We start from the raw sequence: 24,155 nt of genomic DNA, 5'->3' as shown, positions 1-24,155 counted from the left end.
CTGTAGAAGTCTGTGGGGGGACGGGGGATGTCAGGTGGGGTAGTATGTGTGTGTGTGAACTTTAGGACTATGCAAAAACCATATCATACCATCCAACCTTTTGGACGGCCAAAGAGGGACACTTGCGGCTCACTTTAGGAACTTTTTACAGACATTTCTATACTTTTTAGTTCAAGGACGCAATCACACATACAGGATCTGCTAAAGAGTGATGCATTTACTTACATTGATATCTGAAACTTGCAGCAGATCCCGTATGTGTAACTGCATCCTTAGGTCCCAGTCACACATAGTAATCCTGTCTGTACTTGTGGGACTGTCGGACAGGATTACAAATATGTTTCAGTGGGGCCATAGAAGTCAATGGGGGAGGTTTATCAAAGGGTGCAAAATATAGATTGGTGTAAACTGTCTACAGCCACCAATCACAGCTCAACTTTCAGCTCTGGTAGAATGAAAGCTGAGCTGTGATTGGTTGCTGAGGGCAGTTTACACCAGTCTATATTTTACACCCTTTGATAAATCTGGGCCCATGAATCTACATGTGTAATATGTTGTGTGAAAGGGGCCATAATGTCACATGATTCGTCTGAATATAACAATTTTTAGGATTCAACTTGCACCAAATGATAGAAAAATATGCAACTTTGGGCCTATTATACAGTAAGAAACCAGACACTTTCCAGAGCAACATAAAAAGTTTATTAATGCCAATCTCATTTCTAAGGAGGGACATGTAGGGGGCAAAGAGGGACAGAGGGACGTGGGTCAAAAGTAGGGACTGTCCCTCCAAAAGAGGGACACTTGGGAGGTATGCCAAATATATTATTTTTAACATCACAGCAGCCAAACAGTTATGTTTTACAAGACTATGGCACTACACTCTCGCAGCAGAATATAACTCCACTGCGAGAATGCTAAAAACTTTTAAAGCATACTCCATTCAAACATAACTCTTCATATGTCGTTGCCCATGGTGAGACTAACACTTCATTCCATACTTTTTATTATCTATTCAGTTATTTATTATCCTTCCTCCAGTTCTGAGCTGCTGCTTTGTGAGTGAGAGTCCCCCCCCTCCCTTCCTGCTAAGATAGGTAATGTAAACAAATCCCTTGCAGGCTTTATCTGCAACATTGTAGCTTCTTTGTAGTGTGGCGAGGGTTAATCACAGTGAGTTCTTTAGCAACTAAGAAAAACCCTCCCTACAAAGTGGTGTATACTACGTGGGGGCTACACAGAATCTTTTACTATGTGTGGGCTATAAAGGGGCCTATACTATGTGTGGGCTATAAAGTGGCCCATACTATGTGGGGCTACACAGAAGCCTTTACTACGTGGGGGCTACACAGGAGCCTTTACTATGTGTGGGCTATAAAGGGGCCTGTACTATGTGGGGGCTACACAGAATCTTTTACTATGTGTGGGCTATAAAGGGGCTGTGGTAGGCGGTAGCGCGGTTGGCCTGGTATTTTGTTCTACTGCCGGGTCAGCTGGTACGATGGTGTGGTAGCTGAGTGGGTTTGGGTCACTTGGGCACTTGTCACGGTAGCCTGGAGTAGTGTAAGACCCACTCGGACAGTTTGAGGCTCTGTCCGCAGAGACAGGTTTAGCCCAAGTGTAGGTGTGTATAGGTGCGGGTGCACAAAAATAGGCCAGAGTCCAACACTTGAAAAGTAGAACAGTTTACTTATAGAAACTTAGTGCAATACAGGTGTACTTGGTAAAACATAAAGATTAGTGCAATACAACAAATACTGGCGGTTCCTCAGGTGCTTGTGGTTGAGGTAGAGACAAAGTGCGTGTGAGAGAAGGTTTTGCAGAGGAGAGAGGGGGCCTGATGTTTGATGGTTATTTGGAATAAGATTTGGGTCCTGGGGGCAGGCAGGGATCTGGGTGGTCTGGTGTTCTCCCTGCGGCATCGGTGGCTGGCCGGCCTGATGTTACTGGCAGCACAGCCACGTGCGTGCTCTTCTCTGCAATTTTTTCTTGCTCTGGTTTCGCCTTTTTCGTTTTTTCCACCAGGAGCGGACCCGTCTGATGTTATCCTTCTTTCCAGTTGTCCACGGCTCACAATCGAATGTCTTTGTTATTAGCTCTATGAGGATCCCATCCTCCTTCATCATTTTTTTCTGGACTTTGGTGATGTTGAAGGGTTTAATGATGGTCGTCTCCTCCTCCTTTATGATGTTATCCACCTCCTTTATGATGTTATCCACAAGTCCTTCCTCCTGTTTTTCCTCTTCTGCTGGGACCTCTGTAATGTAATAGAGAAGACATCAGAATCATCCTGTGTTATGGGCCTCTAGCTGCTGCTCCATAGAGAAAATACAGGTAACAAGGGACAACATCCAGTATAACCCATTTTTTTTTCTTTCAAATCAGCTGGTTTAAAAACTTTTATATAGATTTGTAATTTAATTCTATTTCAAAATGTCCAGTTTTTCAGTACTTATCAGCTGCTGTATGTCCTGCAAGGAGTGGTGTATTTTTTCCAGTCTGACACAGTGCTCTCTGCTGCCACATCTGTCCATGTCAGGAACTGTCCAGAGCAGGAGAGGTTTTCTATAGGAATTTGCTACTGTTCTGCACATTTCATGACAAAAGTTGCTGCAGAGAGCACTGTATCACACTGGAAAAAATACACCATTTTCTGTGCAACATACAGCAGCTGATAAGTACTGGAAGACTGGAGATTATTTTACAAATAATTTACAAATCTGTAAAACTTTCTGACACCAGTTGACTTGAAAGAAAAAAAACCCTTTAAGACACATCCTCCTTCTTTATGTTACTAATTATTACCTGGATCATGGACAACGACTTCTTGTAATTCTGCACTTTCTGGCCTCTTCAGATTACAACGCCGAAACCAATATATAGCACTGTGAAAGAAAGTAAACTCCTGAGATAAACTTATATAGATGACACAATTCATTTACCTATTCATTTATCAGCCCTCCCCTTATTATCTGTATATAGTATGGCGCCAATAATTACTGCGCCCCCTATAGCTCTGATAGAAAACTACACGTCAGCTCTGTTACCTAGAAAGCAAGAGAATAGCACTGAATCTATATTAAAGGGGTATTCCTGCAAAAGTTTTTTTTTTATTTCTTTTAAATGAACTAGTGTCATAAAGTTATATAGATTTGTAATTTACTTTTTTATTTAAAAATCAGTATTATTCAGACTGGAAAGAATACACCACTTCCTGCAGGACATACAGTATCGGATAAGTACTGGAAGGCTGGAGATTATTAAATAGAAGTAAATTACTAATCTATAGAGCTTTCTGACACCAGTTGATCTAAAATAAGAAAAAATAATTGCAGGAGTTCCCCTTTATGCTAAATTTGTACAATTCATACATTTTTCCTTTCCCATCCCCCTCAAGGCTTCATGTCTGGCTTTGTAGCAGAGATCCCATAAGCTCAGAGCAGTCTGTAGTGAGAGAATATAAGCAGCAGGAACTTACCAGAAGATGATGATAGCCAAAGCCAGAACTGAAGCAGCTACTATCCCGATAAGGACTCCGCCTGATAATAAAGAAAGACAGATATTCATGGATTATTATTATTATTATTATTATTATTATTATTATTATTATTATTATTATCTATTTGTATATGAACGTCATTGTGGAAGTGACTACTCACTGTAATGGCCGCCAGCCTGTTGGGTGGGATCCTCCATCCCTGAGGTCACTGTCCCGAAAGGAAAACACAGACATTAGATACATAAATGTAATTTCCAGTTAGAAGAATAAAGTTCACCCAGTAAGAAGCCATTACCTGATGTCTCTGTAGCCATTTTTTGTGCATCACACAAGGTACTAAGTAAAAATAGCAGATAACCGCCACGGAACTCCATCTCCTACGAAAGCAGAATCAGGAGTGAGACCAGTGCAGCCCAGACACATAGAACACTTCACCTAGCATTGTGATGTCATAGAGCACTGCACATTCCATTGTGATGTCATAGAGCACTGCACATTCCATTGTGATGTCATAGAGCACACTGCACATTCCATTGTGATGTCATAGAGCACTGCACATTCCATTGTGATGTCATAGAGCACACTGCACATTCCATTGTGATGTCATAGAGCACTGCACATTCCATTGTGATGTCATAGAGCACTGCACATTCCATTGTGATGTCATCAGTCATCAGAGCTGTATTGTTAGGCTGTCTCAGTGATGATGTCACAGCCACATAGTGAGAAGGATGAGCAGTGTGTGTAGGGAGGAGATTGTTTTCCAGCTACACAGCAGGATGATGGATTTGTGTTACTATCATAGTACTAAACCATCCACAATGTTACTAACACTTCAGTATAATAAACAGTCATGTTGAGGACATGTTCTCTGTGGGGCCAATTGTATTTGTAATAACCTTCATTGTAATGTATTCTGTTTCATCATACCTAGCTATGTATATTGGGGGTCCATGTAATTGTATGATGAACACCCTACAGACAATCAGGGGGCACATAGGTGGTGATGTTACAGGCTGTATATAAGCTGGTGGCCATCTTGGCAGTGGCTATTTTCAGCTTGGAAGAATACAATGTGCACAGCATCAGTTTTACATTATGGCACCTGGTCGGGAAACTCCATCTCCCAGCATGCATTGCACCTCAGAACCAACTGCCGGGTTCCCGTCCCTGTCTTGTAGTAGCTGCCCATCACTGGCTTAATCTGCTTCTGCTTGCACAGTAAACACAGTATCTATCTATCTATCTATCTATCTATCTATCTATCTATCTATCTATCTATCTATTCATCTACATCAGAGGTTGGGAACCCATGGCTTGCAAGCTTGATGTAGCTCTTTGATGGCCGCACCTGGTTCGCAGCCCGTTGGCACCACAATGACAGTATGCATGCGCCATGACCGGACCCATTCTCCTGCTCCACCTCTGCAAGCAGGTCCTTATCCTATGAGGGGAATTCCCTGTTTACAGAGAGGGGCAGGAGTGTGGCCGACCGTGGCGCACGCAGCCAATCAACATGTGAATGGAGGAGCACACCAGGGGCTACATAGAAGTCTGTGGGGGGACGGGGGATGTCAGGTGGGGTAGTATGTGTGTATGTGTGTGTGTGTGTGTGTGTGTGTACTTTATGACTATGCAAAATACCATATCATACCTCCCAACTTTTTGCACGAACAAAGAGGGACACTTGTGGTTCACTCTAGGAACTTGTAGACATTTTAGACATTTTTATACTTTTTAGTTCAAGGACGCAATCACACATAAAGGATCTGCTGAAGAGTGATGCATTTAGTCAGTGTGGGACTGGGGTACCTTGGGCCCACCAGGGATAGTGATTCTTGGGGCCCACCCTACATACACAGCCATAATCAGCGCCAAACCTTTCAATTACTACAGCGACTTTGCCTAGAGCTGTGTATGTGACCAGCAATGCTAGTGCACTGCCAGTCACTTGTATAGTTGTTACTGGTTTATGTAGTTGTTGTAAAGCAGCACCATTTACTGTATGTAGAAACTTCAATGAAATTTCAACAATATGGCTGCAAAAACACATCAAAAATGTCATGTGTGAACAAAGCCTTAGAAACATAGAAGATGAAGAAGAAACTGACCATCTAGTCTTTTCTTATATTGCAATCTCCAGCAGAGGAGACCCATGACGATTTATTGTAGTCTCACCAGAAGGTGTTGGGCTATAAAAAGAATTTTAAGGACCGTCATAAAAGGTATATCAGTGGTCATTAAAGCATTAAAAGGGTACTCCATGAAAAAAAAAAAAAATAGATGTCAGAAGTTACAGATCAGTAAATTACTTTTTTTTTTTAAATCTCCAGTCTTCCAGTACTTATCTGCTGCTGTATGTCCTGCAGGAAGTGGTGTATTCCCTCCAGTCTGACACCATGCTCTCTGCTGCCACCTCTGTCCATGTCAGGAACTGTCCAGAGCAGCAGCAAATTCCTATAGAAAACCTCTCCTGCTCTGGTCCGTTCCTGACATGGACAGAGGTGTCAGCAGAGAGCACTGTGTCAGGAGAGAATACACCACTTCCTGCAGAACATACAGCAGCTGATAAGTATGGGAAGACTGGAGATTTTTTTAATTAGAATTAATTTACATATTCATATAACTTCCTCACACGAGTTAATTTGAAAAAAATACCCCTTTAATGTCAATACAAAATGTCAGAAAGACGTGATTAAAATTTAAATCGCTGTTAGGGCTGACACTCCCAACAATGGCCAGATTGTTACTAAGTCCATCATAATGCAAGTGAGGGGCTGAGCCCTCATTATAGGTGATGGGTTCCATTATAGTCTATGGAGCCCGTCACATATAACATGACTGACTGTGTGATGATCTAGCCCCCAGATGAGGTCTCAGCACTGACACCCCAAATGATCAAAACATTTCACATGTCTGCATGATGTCAAACACACAACTTACATATATACATACATACATACATATATACATACATACATACATACATGTAATGATACTACATGATAGATGCGCACACAAACCTTCATACATAGAAACAAATAATAAATATACAAACACAGGTTACACACATACACACTCATATATAACACTCACATGCATACACACATGACATAGATTTACAAACACACACACACAGTTGACAAAGATAGACAAATGTAAATAAGCTCACATGTTAAAGGGGTTATCCAGTGCTACAAAAACTTTCTTTAACCCCTTAAGGTCAAAGCCAATTTTCGTTTTTACGTTTTTGTTTTTTCCATTTTATGTTTAAAAGTCCATAGCGCTTGCATTTTTTCACCTAGAGACGTATATGAGCCCTTTTGCGAAACCAATTGTACTTTGCAATGGCATGCATTATTTTTCCATAAAATATGCTGCGAAAACATAAAAAAATAATTTGCTCCTTCAAATTGAAAAAAAAAAAAGAATTTGTTTTGATTTTGGGGAGTTTTTTATTTACGCCGTTCACCCTGGGGTAAAACTGACTAGTTATGCATGTTCCTCAAGTTGTTACGATTACAACGATATATAACATGTATAACTTTTATATTATGTGATGGCTTTTATGTTCCTTAAAATCGCTCTATTCCCAGGCTTATAGCGCTTTTAGTCTTTGGTCTATGGGGCTGAGTGAGATGTCATTTTTTGCGCCATGATGTGTTCTTTCTATCGGTACCTTGATTGCGCATATACGACTTTTTGTTCACTTTTTATTACATTTTTTCTGGATGTGATGCAACCAAAAATGTGCAATTTTGCACTTTGGAATTTTTTTGCGCTGACGCCGTTTACCGTGCGCGATCAGGAATGTGATTTATTAATAGTTCGGGCGATTACGTGCGCGGCAATACCAAATATGTTTATTTATTAATTTATATTTATAAAATGGGAAAAGGGGGGTGATGCAATCGCATCGCGGGGGGGAGATCCGACCCACTAGACAACAGGTTTGACAGCTGCATTGAAGTGCTTAAATAGCCGGCGCGGCAACGGGACCCGCGCCGGCTAATAGAGGCACTGCCCGGCTGCACGTGTCAGCCGGGATCAGCGCCGTTCAGAGCGGGGTCCCGGCGGGGCCCCGCTCTGAACACCCCCCGTCATGGGTCGCTAAGGGGTTAAGGCTACAAACCCACTTGGCGGGTCTGCAGCGAGTCCCCTCACTGCGTATTTGCAGCGAGACTCGCTGCAGATCCCGGCCCTATACTTTTAATGGCAGACAAACACGCAGCAGGGATAAACAGGGATCGGGCAGCCGGGGCTGTGTAAGGTGTTAAAGGGGCTGCAGGCGAGCGGCTGTCTGGAGCATATACTTCACCTGATCCCCGCTCCGGCTTGCTGAAGACACCGGGAACCACTGGAGCCGGGATCAGGTGAAGTATCAGCTCCGGCGGCCGGGAGGTTAATGGGGTGGGCTGCAGACAAACTCGCAGCAGGGATGTACATCCCTGCTGCGTGTTTTTCTGCCATTAAAAGTATAGGGCTGGGATCTGCAAATACGCAGTGAGAGGACTCGCTGCAGACCCGCCAAGTGGGTTTGTAGCCTCAAAGACAACACAACTCTTGTCTCCAGTTCAGGTGCGGTTTGCAATTAAGCTCCATTCACTTCAATGGAACTGAGCAGCAAAACCCCTCCCAAGCTGGAGACAAGAATGGAACTGTCCTGGGAGAAAGGGGCCATGTTTTTGTAGCGCTGGATAACCCCTTTAATCATGGCAGGAAGCTCTAGGGGGTCTTCTTGTCTCCATCTTCACTTGTGGATAACATCACAAAGGTGGAGGAGACGACCATCACTGGTTATGTAACTCTGCAATATAAGTAACATCACCACAGTCCAGAAAAAAATGATGGAGGAGGATGGGATCCTCATAGAGGAAATAACAAAGACATTTGATTGCGAGCCATGGACAACAGCAGAGGAGGATAAAAGATCAAAAGTTAACAAAATCAGACGGATCCGCTCCTGGTTGAAGAAAAGAAAAAGGCGAAACCAGAGAAAAAAAATAGCAGAAAAGGGCCCGTACATGGCTGTGCTGTCAGTAACATCAGGCCGGCCACAGAACAAAATACCAGGCCAACTGCCTACCGCAGCCCATTTATAGCCCACACATAGTAAAGGATTTTGTGTAGCCCCTACATAGTATAGGCCCCTTTATAGCCCACACATAGTAAAGGATTTTGTGTAGCCCCTACATAGTATAGGCCCCTTTATAGCCCACACATAGTATAGGCCCATTTATAGCCCACACATAGTAAAGGATTTTGTGTAGCCCCTACATAGTATAGGCCCCTTTATAGCCCACACATAGTAAAGACTCCTGTGTAGCCCCCAAGTAGTATAGGCCACTTTGTAGGGAGGGTTATTCTCAGTTGCTGATAAACTCACTGTGATTAACCCTCCCAACAATACAAAGAAGCAACAATGTTACAGATAAAGCCTGTCAGGAACTTGTTTACTTGTTTATTTTGTCCAGAGAGTTGCTCTGTGTTGGCCTAGAATATAATAGACTATTCTGGTCATGATTGGCACAAAATTGTGCCATTTATACTTACCTTGCAGGCCAATACGCCTGAATTGAATTGGCTGAAACTATCTGATTTAATATAGAGGTGGTGTCTTTAGCTATGCCACCATTTTATACCACTTAAGTAGATTTACCACAATTGCACTATTCACATGATCCGTTTTCTACATGCGTCTTTTTTCCTGCTATCAGCTTCCCAGGTGGCAATGTATCTGTGGATGAGTGGTTTCCCCCTCCTGTGAGGACTGAAGTTATGGCTTTTTCTTTTATTACCAACCCGCCTCAGTGAGTTGGAAGGGGTTCTATAAATGTACGCTCTGATCGTGCTAGGATGGGACATATGGAGATTATCGCGGGACTGGCTCCCTCTCCAAGTGTGTTATGCGAGATCGGTCGCCTTTATGCAGGACGCCATGATGTTGGTTATCATCACGGCTATTCACCTGAACTTACTTTTATGCGATCTGGGTAGTGTTACAACGGAGTGGCGCCGGGATCACAGATATATCGCAATCTCAATTCCCGAGTGTGACGTTGCCGGGAGGCGGGACCGCTGATCACAGGTTATCAATGGACTGTGTCTTGTGGAGATCTCGCGATAGGATACACCGTCCACTGACGTTAGCAATAGGACGGGACCTTCTGCTTAAATATTGTGCGGGAAGGACTTTGAGACGTAGACGCTTAATCATCAACAACATCTATCATGTTCCTGCGGTGACGTATGACTGCGAACCACTATCTTTCTCCTATCATCGGGTCTCCTGACGATTTGGGACATAAAACACGTTGAGACCGGTATCTGGGGGAATTGATGAGTATATGCCTATAATCGCTTTATTGATTCTACCCTGATGTATCAATGATTTTAATGATTATTTGTGTTGGTTATGCCTATCCATGGTATTAATGTGCCCACAATGCTGTATGAACAACCAGAACTAATGCTAACAGGTAATATCTTTGATTACTCGTATGTCCTATAACAACTGCATGCATAGGGTGTTCCCTTGGGATACGGTATCGGTGCACTTGTTTAGCCTGCTCTGTGATTCCACCATTTCACCAGCGTATGTAATAGCTTTGTCTGTTTGCAATAAATAGCTGGCGCATCTATATTATGTAAGGTACCCTGACTTCCTATGTACTTTCAATCACCCCTGATGTATTGATGGCTAGGATTGGCTGACCTATCAAGTATGGGAGTGTATCTGTGCTCCTGGGAGTGATTGTATAGTATATTTTTCTGTTCTAGTGACTTACCATTTTTTTCATTCCTTTCAGACACCACACTGGGCATATACATAACGATGTTGTATCCACAACTTAGCCCCCCTTGAGTGTAGCATCCCACTACTATCAGTGACCACCTAGGGATTCCGTTTTGGGTGATTGTCTTAGCATATGTGACACGTCATTGAGAACATTTGTAATACGTCAGTGTGCCTTTTGTTTTTGTGTATATATATATTTTTGGTGTGGGTTATACCCTTTTTGTTCCTCCCTCCCTTTTTTTCGTGCTTGTCTAGCTCACTAGTACATATCAGCTTAGACAGCGAATACCTAGTGACATAGCTTAGCCCATCGGGATAACTTTGGGTGGTGTAGGAGCCAGGGTTAGGTTCCAGAGGGGTACACATATCAGGGTCCCCTTCATTTTTTTGTATACGTTGTGGCATAACCAGGGCCGTCTTACCCATTGGGCAGGGTAGGCGGCTGCCCGGGGGCCCTTGCGTCCTAGGGGGCCCCCTGCCCTCTGGTAAAAACACCTGTATTTTTTGCTTTATAAGACGCACTTATAAAACTAAGTGCGTCCTATAAAGCGAAGACGGCTTCCAAGCAGTGCTGAGCACCGCAAGGAAGCCGTCCCGCCCGCCCCCTCTATTGCCGCTCACTATGCATATGCATAGTGAGCGGCCCTGAGCGACCCCCTCCGCCCGCCCCTTCTATCACTTCTCAGCTGAGCCGATCAGAAGCCCAGGAAAGTGCAATGAGCAGCACTTTCCTGGGCTTCTGTTCGGCTCAGCTAAGTGGCGATAGAAGGGGCCGGCAGTCCAGGAACTCACCCGTCCGCCGGCCCCAGCAGCTGATGTCTCCCGTCAGCGCGCACTCCCGTCATCCTCCAGGCACAGGCAGCGGGGTACAGAGACGCTGCCTGTGTCCTGGATGTGTCGTGCAGCCAGACACTTCCGGCACAGGCAGTCTCTCTGTACCCCGCTGCCTGTGCCCGGAGGATGACGGGAGTGCGCGCTGACGGGAGACATCAGCTGCTGGGGCCGGCGGAAGGGTGAGTAACTGGTTTGTTGTTTTGGGGGTCACTGGCTACTATGGGGGCACTGGCTACTATGGGGAGCACTGGCTACTATAGGGGTACTGGCTACTATGGGGGGCACTGGCTACTATGGGGGGCACTGGCTACTATGGGGAGCACTGGCTACTATGGGGAGCACTGGCTACTATAGGGGTACTGGCTACTATGGGGGGCACTGGCTACAATGGGGGCACTGGCTACTATGGGGGCACTGGCTACTATAGGGGTACTGGCTACTATGGGGGGCACTAGCTACTATGGGGGCACTGGCTACTAGGGGGGCACTGGCTACTATAGGGGTACTGGCTACTATGGGGGGCACTGGCTACTATGGGGGGCACTGGCTACTATGGGGGGCACTGGGTACTATGGGGGGTACTGGCTACTATGGGGGGCACTATATGGGGGAATTGACTACTATGGGGGGGCACTATATGCAAAGATGTGGGGGATTTGATGGCGGCGGTTGGGGGGGGGGGGGCAATTCGCACCTCTGCCCAGGGGCCAATAATGCTGTTAAGACGGCCCTGGGCATAACCTACTGTTTTGACCGATCTAACCACAGGTTGGTGTTATGTATTGTGTTTATGGTTTTGGATTTGTGACTATTTTAGCTGAACTATTTGATATTAAAAGTAAAGTTTTAGGATTTCCCTATTTTTTGGACTTGATTACATCAGCTGTCTTAGCAGGGAGGGGGTGAGAGAGAGAAAAGCTCACTCACAAAGCAGCAGCTCAGAACTGGGGAAGGATACTGAATAGATAATAACAAGTATGGAATGAAATTTTAGTATCACCATGAGCAACGACATATAAAAAATTATGTTTGAATGGAGTATGCCTTTAAAGTGTTTAGCATTCTCACAGTGGATTTTTATTCCGCTGCGAGAGTGCAGTGCCATAGTCTTGTAAAACGTAACTCTTTGGCTGCTGTGATGTTAAAAAAAATAAAAATAAATTATATATATATATATATATATATATATATATATATATATATGGCATACCTCCCAAATGTCCCTCTTTTGGAGGGACAGTCCCTACTTTTGACCCACGTCCCTCTGTCCCTCTTTCCACTTACATGTCCCTCCTTTTGACCTAGAAATGAGATTGGAATTACTAAACTTTTTATGTTGCTCTAGAAAGTGTCTGGTTTCTTACTGTATAATAGGCCCAAAGTTGCACATTTTTCTATCATGTGGTGCAAGTTAAATCCAGATTCATTGGCCCAGATTCATCAAAGGGTGTAAAATATAGATTGGTGTAAACTGCCCCATATCTCCTCTATCATGTTACCTGAACAGAAAGCTGAGCTGTGATTGGTGGCTGTGGGCAGTTTACACCGGTCTGTATTTTACACCCCTGGAGAAACCTCCTCTATTTACTTCCACGGCCCCATAAACACATCTGTAGGTGTTACGGATCCGTTTTGGGGACATGACCCTTGCCGCAAAAAAACAAAAAAAATAATGATTAAGCCATTGTCCATCCGTGACACCTATGTGACAGTGGATCCCTGCAAAAGCGGACAGTTACTGAAACATATTTGTAATCCTGTCCGACAGTTACAGGCAGGATTACTATGTGTGAATGGGACCTAAGGATGCAGTCACACATACTGGATCTGCTGCAAGTTTGCAGATATCAATGTCACTAAATGCAGGCTCGGACTGGGCCACCAGAGAGCCGGGGTATCTCCTGTTGGATCCACCCCCTCTCCCCCTTGCTGGGCCCTGCCTCTGAGCCAGCCAGGGGCTCCCCAATTAGATTCTGTCTACTATTGGGAGCTCAAGGGGCCCCTGCTGGCTCCTTCACTGCTGGGGTGAGTTAAGAGCCGCATCAGGGCCCGTTCTTTCTGAGAACTAACCATGGGCCCTCCCCTCCCCCTGCACTCTGTATGGCCCGGCTAACTTTCCAGCAGCTCCCAGTGTCGGCACTGTTCTCTTCCTGCCTATGAACAGAAAGATGCCGAGAGAAGCAGCAGCAGGGCCCCTCCATCCCCCCTCTCCTCTGCAGTGATGTAGGCTCTTTCCTGCTGCTGTATGTGCAGTCAGTGCAGAGGAGAAGAGGAAGAGGCTGCTGACTGCAGGGGCCTGGCTGGGAGAAGAGGAAGTGGAGATGGAGACAAATTCAGCACATAGAAATGCAATGGCGGCACTCACCCAACTTATCTTCAATCTTTATTACGGTATATCGTACAACACAAGTCCACTAGGGCATCATACAGGTGAGGGAGGACGCAGGGGGGTGCATACAGCGACGGCCGTTTCGTGCGCAGGCGCACTTCGTCACGGCTAACACACGTGTTTTAGCCGTGACGAAGTGCGCCTGCGCACGAAGCGGCCGTCGCTGTATGCACCCCCCTGCGTCCTCCCTCACCTGTATGATGCCCTAGTGGACTTGTGTTGTACGATATACCGTAATAAAGATTGAAGATAAGTTGGGTGAGTGCCGCCATTTCATTTCTACGTGCTGAATTTATCCATGACTATATACTGTGAGCTGAGCACCACCTACATCTTCATTACACACCTCTAGCCTCCCACGAGGTCAGTTAAGTACGCCTAAAGCATAGTGTGAATCAGTACTAGTGCCGGTCTGTGATTTTCTTTTTCTCTGTGGTTGCAGGAGATGGAGACAAGTTGACCCCCTGGAGCTTCCTGCCATGCTTAAAGGGGTTATCCAGTGCTACAAAAACATGGCCACTTTCTTCCAGAGACAGCCCAACTCTTGTCTCCACTCTCCAGCTTGGGTGGGGTTTTGCTGCTCAGTTCCATTGAAGTGAATGGAGCTTAATTGCAAACCGCACCTGACCTGGAGATAAGGGTCGTGTTTTCTCTTAAAGAAAGTTGCCATGTTTTTGTAGCACTGGATAACCCCATTAACATGTGAGCTTGTTTACATTTGTCTATCTTTGTCAACTGTGTGTGTTTGTACATCTATGTCGTCTGTGTATGCATGTGAGTTTTATGTGTGTGTGTGTGTGTGTGTGTGTGTATGCAGTGTCCCAGCACAGAGGTTCTTTCTCTTTATACAGATATCCTGCTTGGTGTAGTGCTGAAAAGTGTAAAAGACACTGCAAAAGCTTGTTTCCTTCCCCCACCTCCAGTGTTTAAGTCTAGTATCTTATATTCTCATAATGCTGTTATGTATATCGATATGCATATTTGTTAGTCATGTGGTGTGATGCAAGTCGCCTAGAATCACCTGACTTCCCTGCTGCCATAGCAATTCCAATAGCCATCGAGCTTTTGGCTTGGGGTTTAGTTAGTTCCTTTCTAGTATCCAAGAGAGAAGGTCGTTTTCTTCTCTGCTGCTCAGAAGAGAAGGTCCGGTACCGCCAGCCTTGTGGTGCGGACGCTTCGCTACCACTCCTCTGTCAGATATCTATCTACTTGTTTCGGTCCAGTCAAGACCTGGTGTATTCTTCTGAAGTCCTGTCCATTCCAAGATCTGGGTTCATCTTCCAATTCTCCATATTCTTCTCATCATCTCTAACTGCAAGTATTCTTCTCATCACTACTATACCGAGCATCATTATCTCATGGGAACTACTACTCCTATCCTCAGTAAAGATTCTTCCTAACAAAAAAAGACACTTATATATTACGGCCTATTGCAACACCACTCATCTCTTCAGTTATACCTAATTCTGCCTATTGCCAAGTTGATTATTCCTGGTTGCATCCAGAGACTGTTACTACTAGAGTTGCCATTCAAATAAACATACAACTACCGTTGTTTCCGAACCCTGGCATTGGTCTCATCATTGGTGCCTTGACTAGGGAGACCTTGCAAGTGGCAACTCGGGTCCTGGTCTTTCCCCTGGCCTTCACATGTATGTGTGCAACCTGTGTTTGTATCTTTGTTATTTGTGTGGTTTTATGTATGAAGGTTTGTTCCTATGTAATGTGCCTATCTGTGTGTGTGTGTGTGCATCTATCATGTAGTATGATTAGATGTATGTATGTATATATGTGAGTTGTATTGTGTCTGCATGTTTGTGTATCTCTGTAATATGTCTATTTGTGTATATATGTATAAAGTATGTATGTGATGGGAAGAAGTTTGCACTCTGGAGGTCCTGTTGTGCAGGAGATCTGTGATCCTGAATCAGCTGATCAGCGCCTAAGTCTCATGGATCTCCTGCACAACTGGACCACCAGAGTGCAAACTTCTTCTCAATTATTGTATCGACTCAAAAAATAAAGATATAAGCAGCAGCAGCCGCCTCACCAGACCGCACCCCGTCCGGACACGGTTCAAATAAGCAGAAGCAGAGACAGCAGTAACGTTGTAAAAAATCTTGTTCAAAGTATCAGCATGATGTTTCGGTTTTAGCCCTGAAAAAGCTTCACGTCGGGCTGCAGAGGAGGTAATCCCGGCTGGAGTGTATACACATAGTACATATATACATACACATAGGGAGGCATTTATTAAGTCCGGCGTTTTTTACGCCGGACTTAAAAATGCCCCCGCAGCTCCGGCGGTACGGGGATTTATGTAGAGGCGGACTGCCTCTACATAAATCCCGTGCGCGCCGTTGCGCACCGCTGAAAACCTACGCCAGCTGAGGACTGGAGTAGGTTTTCGGCGTACATTTGGGCGGAACGGATGATAAATCGCGCGGACTCTGAGTCCGCGCCCTCCGTTCCGCCCACTTCCCGCCTACTTTCCGCCCCCTTTCCGCCCCCTGGCGTACTCGGCGGAAAGTGCCGATTTGCGATTATTTTATTCGCAAATCGGCCATTTGCGTATAAAATAATACGCAAATCGGCACTTTCCGCCAAAAATCATCCGTCCGCCGGATGATAAATGTGGCCCATAGTATACACTCCAGCCGGGATCCCTAGCGGCACCACAAGAAACTGACATGTCAGTTTTCTGCAGCCACTATTCAGTGAATAGTGGCCGGGATGGAACTGCAGTACCGGCCGGGATGATCTTTTCAGAGACCGGTTGTTCTGTGACCCGGCCGGGCCACGGAACAGCCGGTCTTTCATCCTGTCAGTTCACACAATGGAGCATGCCGCTCCATCTGTACACTTCTTTGTGTGAAGTAGGGAGTTCTGATGCGGGCGCGCATGGATGCGCCCGCATCAGAACTCAGCGGCACTAGAGATCATCCAAGCGGTACTGCAGTACTGGTCGGGATGACCTTAGGCTGGGTTCACACACAATATTTTTGCTCAGTATTTTGGTCAGTATTTTGCAACCAAATCCAGGAGTGGATTGAAAACACAGAAAGGCTATGTTCACACACTGTTGAAATTTAGTGGATTTAGTGGATTTAATGGTAAATAATTGCTGTAATTTTAAAACATTGGCCGTTGTTATGAAATAACAGCCATTATTTGTCAAAAAATGACATCCATTCACTTAATTTCAACAGTGTGTGAACATAGCCTTTCTGTGTTTTCAATCCTCTCCTGGTTTTGGTTTCAAAATACTGAGCAAAAATACAGTGTGTGAACCCAGCCTAAGACACCAAGCTTCCTGCTCCCTTTGCTCTGGTGCATTCCTGTCTGCTTCTCCTGGTCCTGATTCGCTGACAACCCACTCAGCCAATCACTGTGATGTCCTGCCGCATCCATTGATTGTCAGCATTTGCAGTCTTTAAAGTGTTAATTGTTATTTAAATGAACTTTTGACATATTAGAGGTTTAGCCTGGATGGCGTCTCTCTCTGATAGTAAGGCCTTATTCACACGTCCTGTGAAATTGTCCTTGGTCACGGATCTGCAACCATGGACAATTTTAGGGCCTATTGAAGTGAATGAAGCCATTCACATGATCTGTAACGCGACCTGCACCACAATAAAATAGGACCAGATGCGGATCGCGGCACGGATCCCCCCCCACCACCACCACCTTCGGCAGCAGAGATGACAGGAGAGTATGATGTGCGCTCCTGTCATTGCATCTACTACTCACCTATTCCCCCATGCTGACAAGCGTACATATTCATCAGAAGAGGCCGGGACTACCCTACTTCCGGCAGCGTAGTCCAGGCCACTTCTGGTGAGCGTGTGTAGCCAGCCTGCGGGGGGGGGGGACAGGTGAGTAGTAGATGCAATGACAGGAGCGCACATCATGCTCTCCTATCATCTCTACTGCCGGAGGTAGATCCATGCCAGGCGGTGGTGGGCATAGCTCCCAACTGTCCCGGTCCCGAAACAGCCCCCAATGTCCCGCATTATGTGTGTCCCGACTAAAAAAACAATAAATCAGTAACTCACATGTCCGCCGGTCCCAGCAGCTCCTCTCCCGGCAGAGCGCGCACTCCCGTCATTCTCCGGGGCGGGCAGCGGGGTATACAGACACTGGCTGTGCCGGAAGTGACCTGCAACCTCTATCATGAATTACTTCCGCCACAGTCAGTGTCTGTATACTCCGCTGCCCGCCCTGGAGGATGACGGGAGTGCGCGCTCTGCTGGGAGAGGAGCTGCTGGGACCGGCGGACAGGTGAGTAACTGGTTTATTGTTTTTCTGGTCGGGCCACACAAATGGGGGGATTGGCTACTATGTGGGGCACTATATGGGGGATTGGCTACTATGTAGGGTACTATATGGGGGGATTGGCTACTATATGGGGGGATTGGATTCTATGTGGGGAACTATATGGGGGGATTGGCTACTATGTGGGGCACTATATGGGGGATTGGCTACTATGTGGGGCGCTATATGGGGGATTGGCTACTATGTGGGGCGCTATATGGGGGATTGGCTACTATGTGGGGCACTATATGGGGGGATTGGCTACTATATGGGGGGATTGGATTATATGTGGGGCACTATATGGGGGGATTGGCTACTATGTGGGGCACTATATGGGGGGATTGGCTACTATGTGGGGCACTATATGGGGATTGGCTACTATGTGGGGCACTATATGGGGATTGGCTACTATGTGGGGCACTATATGGGGGCATTGGCTACTATATGGGCACTATATGGGGGCATTGGCTACTATGTGGGGCACTATATGGGGAAATTGGCTACTATGTGGGGGGATTGGATTCTATGTGGGGCACTATACGGGGGGATCGGCTACTATATTATGAAGGTATTATGGAAGCTTAGTAATCTTCGGGCAATGTGTACGAATGCTCGCAGCTTAGGAAACAAGATCTGTGAGCTGACGGCCATTATGTCTAGAGATGATTTGGACCTTGTTGCTGTAACAGAGACCTGGTTCAAAGAGTCTAATGATTGGGAAATAGCTATACCGGGATATATTCTGTACAGGAAAGACAGAGCAGAGAGAAGGGGAGGCGGGGTAGCCATTTATGTCAGGGATAGTCTTAAATCGACACTCATCCAAAATACATATAAAGAGCTGGAGACTCTCTGGGTTTGTATGCAGTCCAAAGAGGGATCTGTTATTAGGATAGGTGTCATCTATAGGCCTCCGGGGCAAAGCGAGGACTATGATAATATGCTGATGGATGAAATTACTAAAATGTCATTAAAGGGGGACATTGTAGTTATGGGCGACTTTAACATGCGGGATGTGGATTGGAATATCCCTTCTGCACTTACATGTAAAAGCAAGAATGTAATGGAGGCCCTTACAGGGGCATCTCTGAAACAGCTTGTGAAGTCACCTACCAGAGGAGAGAACATTCTAGATTTAGTATTTACTAATGTGGATCGGGTGTCTGAAGTTAGAGTGGAAGAAAGTCTAGGTTCCAGTGACCACCAGTGTCTATGGTTTGACGTACAAACTGACTACGTCCAATCCCATACTACAACAAGAGTATTGGATTTTAGGAAGACAGATTTTAATAAAATGGGGGAGTATTTAGATAAAGAATTAAGAGGGTGGGATAAAACATCGGGGGCGAGCACTCAGTGGGCAGAATTAAAAAATGTCATATTAAAGGCAACTAGACTATATGTACGAGAAGTTAGCAAAAGTAAAAGGAAGAAGAATCCATTATGGTTTACTAGAGAGGTTAAGGCCATTGTAAAAGGAAAAAAGGCAGCATATAGGAAGTATAAGGAGACTGGGAATGAAGCTGACAGAGAGACGTATAAAAGTATACAGAAGGAGGCAAAACAGATTATAAATGCTGCTAAAGCCTCAAAAGAAGAGGAAATGGCAAAATCTGTTACTGCGGGGAATAAAACCTTCTTCAGATATATAAGTGACAGGAAGAAGAAGAAGAATGGCTGCAGCATTACTAAAATAAGTAATGGGGAGAATACGTTTATTGATGGAGATAAGGCGGTCGCTGACTATTTGAATAGTTACTTCTGCTCAGTGTTTTCAGAAGGCGGCCTTCACAATCACAGGATGGTTGGACACAACATTGCCTCCAGCTATATGGGTTCGGCTCCAGTATTTTCAGAGGCTGAAGTTGCAGAGGAACTTGCCCGTTTAAAGCTGAATAAGGCGATGGGTCCAGATGGGATCCATCCCAGGGTTCTTAAAGAACTCAGATCTGTGATTGCTGCCCCCCTGACAGATCTGTATAACCAATCCCTGCTAACAGGAGATGTACCCGATGATTGGAGAACAGCCAATGTTATACCAATCCTCAAGAAGGGGAATAGAGAAGAGCCCAGTAACTACAGGCCAGTGAGCCTGACATCTGTAGTAGTGAAAATGATGGAAACTCTTCTAAAAAAGAAGATAATGGATCACCTAAGAATCAACAATTTGATGGATCCAAACCAGCATGGCTTTACTGAGGGCCGATCATGCCAGACTAATCTCATTGATTTCTTTGATTATGCCACAAAAGTGCTGGATGAAGGTGGTGCTGTGGATATCGCCTATCTGGACTTCAGCAAAGCTTTTGATACAGTTCCCCATAAAGAGCTGATAGAGAAGTTGGAGAAAATTGGACTAAATCCCTGGATAGTTCAGTGGATTTGTGGTTGGCTGAAGGAGAGATATCAGAGGGTTGTTGTTAATGGTGTATATTCCGAGACTGGTTACAAGTGGTGTGCCACAAGGGTCTGTTCTGGGTCCTATTCTTTTTAATATGTTTGTAAGTGACATAGGAGAAGGGTTGATAGGTAAAGTTTGTCTGTTTGCTGACGACACAAAAGGGTGGAATAGGTGCAATAGGGTGGATATTCCTGGAGGTGTCAGTAATATGGAAAATGATTTAGCTTTGCTAGATAAGTGGTCCAAACAGTGGAAATTGAAGTTCAACGTTTCCAAATGTAAAATAATGCACTTGGGGAGGAGGAATCCTCTATCCGAGTATCACATCGGCAGTACTGTGTTGGAAAAGACTTCAGAAGAGAAGAATTTAGGGGTAATGATTTCTGAAAGCCTTAAAATGAGTCACCAGTGCAACCAGGCGGTGGGGAAAGCAAATCGTATGCTGGGGTGTATAGCTAGAGGTATAACCAGTAGGAAGAAGGAGATTGTCATCCCGCTGTATAGAGCTCTGGTGAGGCCACATCTGGAATACTGTGTCCAGTTCTGGAGACCTCACCTAAAAAAAAACATTGATAAAATAGAACGGGTCCAAAGACGAGCTACAAAAATGGTGGAGGGTGTGAGGCATAAACCATATCAGGAAAGACTTAAGGATTTGAATCTGTATAGTCTGGAGGAAAGACGGGAAAGGGGGGACATGATTGAAACCTTAAAGTATGTTAAGGGACTAAATAAGGTTCAAGAGGGGAGTGTTTTTAGTAAAAAACTGAGCTCAAGAACAAGAGGACACAGTGAGAGGTTAGTTGGGGGAAAGATCAGAAGCAATGTAAGAAAATATTATTTTACTGAAAGAGTAGTAGATACCTGGAACAAACTTCCAGCAGAGGTGGTTGGTAAATCTACAATAACAGAATTTAAACACGCCTGGGATAGACATATATCTATCCTAAGATAATAAGGAAGAAAATACTAAAAGGGCGGACTAGATGGACCCAGTGGTCTTTTTCTGCCGACAATCTTCTATGTTTCTATGTTTCTATATAGGGGGATTGGATTCTATGTGGGGCACTATATGGGGGGATTGGCTACTATGTGGGGCATATATGGGGCATTGGCTTCTATGTGGGGCATATATGGGGGATTGGCTACTATGTGGGGCACTATATGGGGGATTGGCTACTATGTGGGGCGCTATATGGGGGATTGGCTACTATGTGGGGCACTATATGGGGGGATTGGCTACTATATGGGGGGATTGGATTCTATGTGGGGCACTATATGGGGGGATTGGGTACTATGTGGGGCACTATATAAGGGAATTGGCTACTATGTGGGGCACTATATGGGGGGGTTGGCTACTATGTGGGGCATATATGGGGCATTGGCTACTATGTGGGGCATATATGGGGGGATTGGCTACTATGTGGGGCACTATATGGGGGATTGGCTACTATGTGGGGCATATATGGGGACATTGGCTACTATGTGGGGCATATATGGGGGCATTGGCTACTATATGGGCACTATATGGGGCATTGGCTACTATGTGGGGCATATATGGGAGCATTGGCTACTATGTGGGGCACTCTATGGGGGATTGGCTACTATGTGGGGCCCTATATGGGGGCATTGGATACTATGTGGTCACTATATAGGGGCATTGGCTACTATGTGGGGCACTATATGGGGGGGATTGGATACTATGTGGGGCACTATATGGTGATTGGCTACTATGTGGGGCACTATATGGGGATTGGCTACTATGTGGGGCACTATATGGGGGCATTGGCTACTATGTGGGCACTATATGGGGGAATTGGCTACTATGTAGGGCACTATATGAGGCATTGGATACTATGTGGGGCACTATATGGGGGCATCGGCTACTATGTGGGGCACTATATGAGGCATTGGATACTATGTGGAGCACTATAAGTGGGGATAGGCTAATATGTGGGGCACTATATGGGGGGATTGGATACTATGTGGGGCACTATAATGGGGGATTGGATACTATATAGGGCATTTTTGGTGGGATTGGATACTATATCGGGCACTATTCAGTCAGGAGCATGTGGTGACTGTAAGGGAGCGGCTATGGAGGGTCGCTATGGGGGCGTGGCTATGGAGGGTCGCTATGGGGACCGCGGCGCACATGTCCCTCTTTGCTCTTTGCAAAAGTTGGGAGGTATGGTGGTGGGGCCTCTGGCTAGGGGAGCCGTGCCACAATCCTCCTCTGAATGGCTACACGGATTGTGTGAATAAGCCCTAACAGCCAGGTAAAGCATCCCTCCTAGACCTTGTGCGAAGTCCGGCTGATTACAGGTCACAGTCCCCACTATATTGTATGAAGCTTGTTTCCTGTAATCAGCAGAACCCCTAAGAAATACATGTTATTAAATGGCCCAGATTGCACCCGGGCTCCATAGACTTGGGCAGCGTGCTGTCCATGGACGGTGCATTTATGGAGGCATACACGGATGGTGCAAGAGCCCGGACTATCATTATAACAACTTTTGACATCATGCAGACATGTGAAATGTTTTGATCATTCGGGGTGTCAGTGCTAAGACCTCATCTGGGGGCTAGATCATCACACAGTCAGTCATGTTATATGTGACAGGCTTCATAGACTATAATGGGACCCATCACCTATAATGAGGGCTCAGCCCCTCACTTGCATTATGATGGACTGAGTAACAATCTGGCCATTGTTGGGAGTGTCAGCCCTAAAAGCGATTTAACTTTTAATCACGTCTGTCTGACATTTTGTATTGACATTAAAGGGGCATTTCGGTGAAAAATATATATTTTTTTTGTTCAAATTAACTAGTGTGAGGAAGTTATACGAATTTGTAAATTACTTCTAATTAAAAAGTCTCCAGTCTTCCCATACTTATCAGCTGCTGTATGTCCTGCAGGAAGTGCTGTATTCTCTCCTGACACAGTGCTCTCTGCTGACACCTCTGTCCATGTCAGGAACGGACCAGAGTAGGAGAGGTTTTCTCTGGGGATTTGCTGCTGCTCTGAGCAGTTCCTGACATGGACAGAGGTGACAGCAGAGAGCACTGTGTTAGACTGGAGAGAATACACCACTTCCTGCAGAACATACAGCAGCAGATAATTACTGGAAGACTGGAGATGTTTAAATAAAAGTAATTTACTGATCTGTAACTTCTGACATTTTTTTTTGTACCGGAGTACCCCTTTAAGGCTATGTTCACACAATCTCTGAGACCAGCCGTTCCGTGACCCCGGCCGGGGGCAACAACAGCCCTACTTTTACCTAGTGTGAACATAGCCTAATGCTTTAATGACCACTGATATACCTTTCATGACGGTCCCTAAAATTCTGATTATAGCCCAACACCTTCTGGTGAGGCTACAATAAATCGTCATGGGTCTCCTCTGCTGGAGATTGCAATATAAGAAAAAGACTAGATGGTCAGTTTCTCCTTCATCTTCTATGTTTCTAAGGCTTTGTTCACACATGACATTTTTGATGTGTTTTGCAGCAATATTGTTGAAATTTCATTGAAGTTTCTACATAAACTGTGCTGTTTTACCACAACTGCATGAATCAGTAACAACTATACAAGTGACCTGCAGTGCACTAGCATTGCTGGTCACATACACAGCTCTAGGCAAAGTCGCTGTTGTAACGTGAAAGGTTTGGTGCTGATTATGGCTGTGTATGTAGGGTGGGCCCCAAGAATCACTATCCCTGGTGGGCACAAGGTACCCCAGTCCCACACTGTAGAAGTCTGTGGGGGGACGGGGATGTCAGGTGGGGTAATGTGTGTGTGTGTGTGGGAACTTTAGGACTATGCAAAAACCATATCATACCTCCCACCTTTTTGGACGGCCAAAGAGGGACACTTGTGGTTCACTTTAGGAACTTTTTACAGACATTTCTATACTT

This window comes from Dendropsophus ebraccatus, chromosome 10 (assembly GCF_027789765.1).
Source record: "Dendropsophus ebraccatus isolate aDenEbr1 chromosome 10, aDenEbr1.pat, whole genome shotgun sequence".
Classification (NCBI taxonomy): Eukaryota; Metazoa; Chordata; class Amphibia; order Anura; family Hylidae; genus Dendropsophus; species Dendropsophus ebraccatus.
Note: the sequence above shows the minus strand (reverse complement) of the source record.